An 8,702-nucleotide genomic window follows, 5' to 3' on the forward strand; every position below is an offset into this window, starting at 1 on the left:
TAAAACACAAAAAATGTCCTCATGAGCGCATGAGGATTAAGAAGACCGAACTATGTCAATCTCTCTCATTTCCGTTACCCGTCTTTTATAAGTCTCTCTTCCTTTTTCTTCCCTCTAATTTCTTTTTCTCTTCAGACCACCAATATATGCAGCAGACATGTCAGTGAACTCCTCATCAACCTCCACTGATGGTCCGTCTACCCAGTGCACGGACATCAGAGTTAGTGTGTACATGTATGATACCTTTCTTGCACTGAAAGTCCTCGTTCTCCTCCCTCTCTCCACCTTCGTCCTCTGCCTGGGTCACCAAAGATGGCGGCAGCAGCGTTCCTCTAAAACAGCGGCTCACTCTGACATCTTCACCTACCACGTGGCCTCCATGCAGCTGCTGGCATGTTTGGGGTTCGTCTGCACAATTAGTAGTAGATACAGTGATCTCCCTGTTATGATGAAAGTAGCAACATATACTTATGCTGTCCCCTTTTGTGGAGAGATATTTTTTCACGTCTTGACCTGTGTGGAGCGCTACCTGGCTGTTGTTCATCCCATCACCTACATGGGGCTGAAAAACGCTCGTGGGGTCAGAATCAGAAACATCTGTATTGGGTGTGTTTGGCTGCTGAGTTTTGGAATATCTTCTGTAACTGCAAACTTGCCTCATTCCACCTTCATCCTATTGCTCTGTATTTATATTTTCTCCATAATAGTCATAACTTTCTGCAGCCTGTCTGTTCTCTGTGTTCTGATTCATCCAGGTCCAGGGGAAGGAGGCAGGGAAAAGGAACGGGTTGACCAAACAAAGCAGAGAGCTTTCTACACCATCTCTGCTATATCAGTCACAGTTTGGTTGTGGTTTGTTAGTCAGACTGTTGCCACTGCTATGAGAATGTCACCTCAGCTGAGCAAAAGTGTTAGCTGTCTGGTTACTGTAATTGTCTACTGGTTGAACCTGCCCAGCAGCTTAGTGTCTCCTCTGTTGTATCTGCACAGAGTGGGAAAATTATCACGTTGTCGTTAAAACAATGAGTGAACGCAAGGATTGGATACGAGTAAATGAGACACTTGCAGTTTAAATGATAAGAAAACAGAAGAAACTCTGATGTATGTGAGGTCGCTAACATATTATTCTATGTAGTTATTTGTGATGAAAGTTTAAATGACTGACTAAAAGAAGACACTCTGTTCTCAAGAAGATGTTGGGTTGCTGCTTGGTAGCAACAAAGATGTTGCTGTGATGTGATTCTTTGTAGCCAGTTACTGTGGTATTTACTCAACTGTTCAGATTGTTGGATTGGTGTTGGAGCTGCTTGGGTGTTTCTGGGTGATGGTAAAGATTGCTGCTTCAGTGTAGGAAGGCAGTTTTATGTTTTTAGAGGTACTAACTCGAGAAATCTATCAGTTAATAGATTAGTAAGCTAATAAATTATTACCCATTTATTTAAATCATTGATTATTTAATTCGGGATGTGATCTAGTCTTTGAACACGAGGTCTTTTTGGTTCCTTCTGCAGAATTTGGTCTTTTGATATGCTCATCTACACACTGTTTGAATTTTACTACCAGCTATATATGTAGTGTATTTAATGCCAGAACTTTACATCATAACAGTAAAGTATGAATCAGTTTCAATGTTAGCTTGTACTTTATTTCATCTATCTGATCATGCATGTATCCAACTGTGTGTTTTACATTCCTTGTTCCCCAACCTCCTCTTCCTCCATCCCTCCAGCTCCCTCTACCTCTTCTGTGCCTCTCAATGTGGTGGAACATTTGAATGAACTGAAATAGCATCATGTTTTCACATTTCTATCTTATTTTGGTTTTGCTGATGACACATTCTTGTATTTTAAAGCTCAAATCATCAGTCTCTCTGTTGAACAGATGTAAGTTGCTTTTATCAATCTCCAGGGATATCCCTTTTAAAAACACAAGTACAGAGAAACGACAATTCTGGATGGAGACAAACCAACCAGTGTGTGTATCATTGGATATTTCACTGTTAGTTTTTAAATAAAAAACGAAAAGAGAAAACATTCATTTTTGTTCTCTGTTTGAAAATCAACAACGGCTCTATTTGACTAAGCATCTGTCTTTCTTCACTTATTATTTAAATCCTGTCAAGTCTAATTGATTCATGACATGAATCAATTACAGTTTTAATACTTTTTAATTCAGGTTTTTACAAGTTATTCAGATTTTTTTTGTCATGACATGAATCAAAGTCATTTGGATGAAAATGTGACAATAAACACTCTGGTCCTGAACAGCAGTTTGTCACAGAATCACTCTAAACTCAGGACAAAGAGTAGTACCTTGTTCTATTTTTGCTACATGTTTTGATGAAAAAGTAAAGATTTTTGCTGCATAAAGTCTCCATAGTGGTTAGAAACTGCTGGGATGACTCTTCCTGCTGTCCAGTGTCAGCTGGGATAGACTTTAACCTCTCTGTGGTCCTCTGAAGGGTAAGGTAGGGACAGGTGATGGATGGATGGTTTTGCATGGTTCAGTTTACAGTAAGAGAGTCACGCAGAATCATATATTAGCTTTGCATCATGCAAAAAGTTCACACAGTCCTGCTGCTGTGACACATGAACATCTTCAACAGAGGGAGAAGCATCACTGCACATTTGGAGTGAACAGCAGTCAACGGGTTTGAGACGAGAGATTAAGGACAATCAGAAACACTGCAGACAAGGTTGGTGCTCTTTAACAACTTACTGATTAAATCCACTTCTGGAATGAGATTTCAAGCCACAAAAGAAAAGTTTACAAATCAGGAGCAACAGCAACTGGAGGTCACTGAATATGATTGTTTTTTTAACATTAAAACAATAATTAATTCGCTTGTCCAGTCGTCCATCTTGAAATATTTCATATGTGTGTGTACCATTTATGTATGCTTTTAAAGTTACTACTTCTTCATCATTTTTGTGAATTAAAAATATTCTGTTCAATTCGGGTTTGACATTGGGGGAATATACTTAAACCTTAGGCAGTCTACAGATATTCATGTTCATTTCACCTGCCATTTTTTGATCATTTGGTCTGGCTTTGAAACAATAATATAGCATTCACAAAACAAAAGTTACACTCAGGACCTTAACCTTTGAAGCACCAAAGTCGCAATATTGCGACAAGCAACATTGCTGAACATAACAAGCCATAGCTTCAAATATAGTGCCTCATGTAGTTACTGCTTTATACCAGGAGATGGCGGACATCTGGAACTTCAATCTGAGCATCATTTGTGGGCGTGTTTTCATTCAAAGTTTAGGAGTTTATAGAGTTTGAAAACCGAGGAGAGGAGGGTTGTAGTCGGAACGCAACAGAGCACAAGACGGCGCATTTCAGCGAGAGAAAACTTTCCATGCTGAGAGGTCTGGTCAATGCTGACAAAGTATTTTGTCAAATAATGGCTAACTCAGATTCTGAAGAGGAATATTCACCCGCTGATGAAGATGTTCAGTCGTCCACTGAGACAGAAAGTGCCGCTGCGTCTGTGTGTAACGGCAGCGGGTTGGTGTGCCATGACAGTCCACAAGCAGCACATAGTGGAGCCGATGCTTTGCTTCACCGGGTCCGGGGTGGCAGGAGGGGATGTGGTGGGTGTAGCAGGGGTGGTCAGAACACTGCTAATGATGAGGAGGACAGTGGGGGTGCAAAAGAACATGGAAATAGCAGCAGACACGGGAGAAAATGCACTGATAATAACGATGGAGGCCCACTGGCATTCACGGCCCCGTCGTAAATGATGATGATGATAACTGGGTTTGCTTGACAGACGAGAAAGAGTATCACAAGTGGATCAGACATTTTGATGAGTCTGTTGGGTGTCATGGAGACAGAGATCTGACAAATTCTGAGCCAAGCAATGCCATCTTGATCAATAAACATCTGTAAAAGTTATGTAATCCATATGTCCATCGCCTGGTGACGTCATAGTACACAAATTAGATGAGTGAATTTACTCCCATCACAAACTTTGGGTCATACTGATGATTTTTCTCATTTATAGTTTGCCTTTATCTCTAATCATTTTCAAGTTACAACCTTTTGAAAAAGTGACATCAAAACTGAATATTTTATTGAAAAAACTCTGGCGCACAAAGGGTTAAAGACAAAAACAAGTGTGAAATCTATAAAAACTACTTTTCTTGTTCTCCATGCATTTGCATCCTGAAATCAAGCATCTCATGTTATTTGGCTGTCATCCTGGAGCTTTGGCTGGGAATTTGTCATTTTTACTTTTTTCACCAAATTGTTAAAAAAAATCTTGTCATTGGTCATAGGAGAAAAATCAGACTTTCTTCGTTATTACAGAGCACTGAAGGCCAACGGAACAAATGTATGCAAATAAAATGGATTAAAGTGTTGGTAGAGATGACTGAGTGTGCTGCGTATGTGTTTGTTCAGACACCTGGTTGTGTGTGTGCATGTTGGTGTTTGTGTCCATTTCCAAGTACAGAAATGATGCAGAATGCAAATTCCACCCTCTGCTTACACAGACATGCATGAACATGAACACCCACACATTCCTACACGTTCAATAGAATTTAACAAGTGACATCAGATGAATGTAGTAGATGTCTGGACATGAGTTACAGCAGGTCTTTAAACTTTTCTCCCCACATGCAGGTGTATATGGCCACATGCCAATACAAGCTGAGAGCTGGTGGTTGTCATGGCATTGCTTTTCATTAATTTAACTAATTACAGAAATACAATGAGAGATTTACTTTGATGAAGAAATTCAAAGCCCCTTTGACAATTTCTCCTGACCACATGAACACATACAGACACCTATACATTTATTTCATACATTTATTCGTGCAGATTTACACACCACACTGTAACATCCCTACCAAGCACCCCAAAAACTTTTATCTGCATACATTTATTCCATTGGAAGCTGCCACCACACCTGGATCAGGGAAACTGGGCTTCCCTCCTGGAGCCAGGCCTTAGAGGGTAACTCACTAGGCAGCATCTGGTGGACAAGCCTTGGGGCCCCGTGGGGTTCAGTTGGGCACAGACAACGAAGTAACACATGGACACTGCCTCGTGAGTTCCTCATCGGCAGAGGCAAAACTCGGGGTTGGGTGCTATGTACACCAGGCATTAGGAAGAAGTAGGTGCCTTGGTGTGACGCCGGAGAACTGCTAACCCAGACTGGGGACATTGTCAGGTGATTGAAAGACCACTTTGAGGAATTCCTCAACCCAGTTAACATATCCACTGCTGAGGAAACAGAGCCTGAAGACCCTGGGGAATCTTTGGCCATATTTGTGTTAGAGGTTGCTGAGGTGGTGAAGAAACTGCTCGGTGGCAAAGCACCAGTTGTGGACAAGATCCACCTTGAGATGATGAAGGCTCTGGACATTGTTGGACTGTCTTGTCTGACATGTCTCTTCAGTATCAGCAATGTGAATTCCATCCTGGTTGTGGAATGGTGGACCAGTTGTTTACCATTGCACATGTTTTACCATGCTTTTGTGGATTTGGAAAAGGACACAACTGTTTCCCCCGAGGGGCTCTTTGGATGGTACTGTGGATACAATGGGGTACTGGGCACATTTCTGGTTAGTGTTGGATTCCACCAGGATGCCCTTCGTGTCTGATCCAGTATGTGATGTTCAGGGACGTGATCTCAAAGGGTTGCCAGGCTGAGGAGGGTGTCAGGTTTGTGGACCTCAGGATTACATCTGTGTTTTTGCAGATGATGTCATTCTGTTGACTTTATCAGACCGTGGCCTTCAGCATGCATTGGAGCAGTTTGCAACCAAGTGTGAAGCGACAGGGTCGCAAGTGAGCACCTCAAAAGTCAAGCCATGGCTCTCTGCCGGAAAGCTTTGGACTGCTCCCTCAGGATTGGGGGGAGTTGCTTCTGAAAGCGAAGCAGTTAAAGCATCTTGTGCTCTTGTTCACAAGCGATGGGAAAATGGAGCAGAACATGAACAAGTGGCTTCGTCTTGCCTGGAAAATCCAGACTGACTTTATTTATGTATTAATATAAATACAAATAAAGGCAGTCTGGCATTGCGATGATAGGAGACGATTTCAAAAAGGAGGGGCTAACGAATGCAGCTTGAACGAGAAAGAACCAATCAGCGTAACACGGATGTGACGCACAAACAAATCGACCTTGAAGTCCATGTAGTCCAAACAACAATGGCATGCAGCCGAGACAGCGTTGCGGTGAATGATTACTGCTGTTTTTGTCACAAAAATCTGTGAATACATGGGGTACTCTCAAGTACAACACTTATTTTTGAAAAGGCTACGCAACAAAAGACTCCTTCCGAACGATTAGCGGTGTTAGGAATAACTTTAAATCGGAGCCAAACCAAGTCGGTGCGTATGTGTAAAAGTTGCTTCAATTTACTCACATGTTTGGAACGGGATTTTCCTCTGTACAAACAATGGCAAGAAGCCGAAAGTAACGAGCCATCCACTGCCTCCTCATCGTCGGAAACGTCAAGTGAAAAGAGGCAACGACTAACGCCATCCAAAACGCCAAGAGACCACAAAAAGATTCGCTTTGGCCCCCCTCCTCTCTCTCTGTCGCTCCTTCTTGTTTTACGGCGGTGGCCCCCCTCCTTCTCCTCCGGCATCATCTTTATGGGTAATCCAGGCGCTAAAGATGACGCAGCATTAACTCCTGCCTCCCGTGCTATGATTGGTCGTACCAAACTGTACCGGGAGGGAAACGCGATTCAATTCGCCCAATGCCAAACTGACTCTCCTGTATCTCCTAACATGGAGATAGGAGATTACATGGAGATTCAGTTTGGATTTTCCAAGCTCGGCTTCGTCTGCAGTAATGCAGGTGTTGAACTGGACCATGGTGAAGAGGGAACTAAGTCAGTTAGGAAAGCTCCTAATTTGCTATTTCATCAACGTTTCAACTCTCACCTGTGGTCATGACATCTGTGGAGTGACTGAAAGAATGAGAATGTGGGTAACAGTGGCCGAAATGAATTTCATCCATAGAGTGGATGTGCTAAGACTTAGAGATGGGGTGAGGAGTACAGATTAGAGTCACTGCTCGATCACATTAAAAGGAGCCACATGAGGTGGATCGGACATGTCATTTGTCATCAACTGAGAGACTTCCTTTGGAGGTTTTCTAATCACATATGTTCAGGAGGAGACCATGGGGCAGACCCAGAACCTGCTGGAGGGATTATATATCTACTCTGGGCTGGGAATATCTCAGGATCCACCAGGAAGAATTAAGAAGCATTGGCAGGGGGATGGACGTCTTTTCATCACAGTGTAGCATCCCGACCAAGAACCCAAAAGACTTTTATCTGGACACATTTATTCTATTTTCCTGCAGTTGTCCATAGTAGAGCCGGACGGGAAGATAACAAAGAAAGTCTGTTGTTTCTCCTGAAGCCAAATATATGATACTTCATCTTATCCTGGAAAAGAGATTAAAAATTAAAGTGTTAATGGGTTTCAATGGCGACATTTATATCTTGAAGGTGCTGAGTGTAACTTCTTGCACAAACAGTGTATAATTGATGCATTTTGGGGATTGAGGATAAAATTTCAAAATGACCTCCATTTTTCACACATTACCAAATGTCATGCTCAATGCATTAACCTAGCCAAAATGATCTAAAACACAAAAAATGTCCTCATGAGCACATGACGGTTAAGAAAACCCAACTATGTCAATCTCTCTCATTTCTTTTACCTCCTTTCATAAGATTCTCCTCCTTATTCTTCCCTCTAATTTCTTTTTCTCTTCAGACCACCAATATATGCAGCAGAAATGTCAGTGAACTCCTCATCAACCTCCACTGATGGTCCGTCTACCCAGTGCACGGACATCAGAGTTAGTGTGTACATGTATGATACCATTGCTGCATTGAAAGTCCTCCTCCTCCTCCCTCTTTCCACCTTCGTTCTCTACCTGGGTCACCAAAGATGGCGACAGCAGCGTTCCTCGAAAGCAGCGGCTCACTCTGACATCTTCACCTACCATGTGGCCTTCATCCAGCTGCTGGCATGTTTGGGGATCGTCTGCAACATTAGTGGTAGATACAGTAATCTCCCTGCAATGCTACAAGTCGTAGCATATACTTATGCTGTCCCCTTTTGTGGAGAGGTACTTTTTAATGTCCTGACCTGTGTGGAGCGCTACCTGGCTGTTGTTCATCCCATCACCTACATGAGGTTGAGAAATGCTCGTGGGGTCAGAATCAGAAACATCTGTATTGGGTGTGTTTGGCTGCTGAGTTTTGGAATATCTTCTGTAACTGCAAACTTGCCTAATGACACCTTCATCCTATTGCTCTGTATTTATGTTTTCTCCATAATAGTCATATCTTTCTGCAGCCTGTCGGTTCTCTGTATTCTGATTCGTCCAGGTCCAGGGGAAGGAGGCAGGGAAAAGGAACGGGTTGACCAAACAAAGCAGAGAGCTTTCTACACCATCTCTGCTATATCAGTCACAGTTTGGTTGTGGTTTGTTAGTCAGACTGTTGCCACTGCTATGAGAATGTCACCTCAGCTGAGCAAAAGTGTTAGCTGTCTGGTTACTGTAATTGTCTACTGGTTTCGCCTGCCCAGCAGCTTAGTGTCTCCTCTGTTGTATCTACACAGAGTGGGAAAATTATCACGTTGTCGTTAAAACAATGAGTGAACGCAATGTCAGGGCCCTCTCCTCACTCACTTCCTACCTGGCATCCAAA

The sequence above is a fragment of the Acanthochromis polyacanthus genome, chromosome 24 (assembly GCF_021347895.1).
Source record: "Acanthochromis polyacanthus isolate Apoly-LR-REF ecotype Palm Island chromosome 24, KAUST_Apoly_ChrSc, whole genome shotgun sequence".
NCBI classification, from domain to species: domain Eukaryota; kingdom Metazoa; phylum Chordata; class Actinopteri; family Pomacentridae; genus Acanthochromis; species Acanthochromis polyacanthus.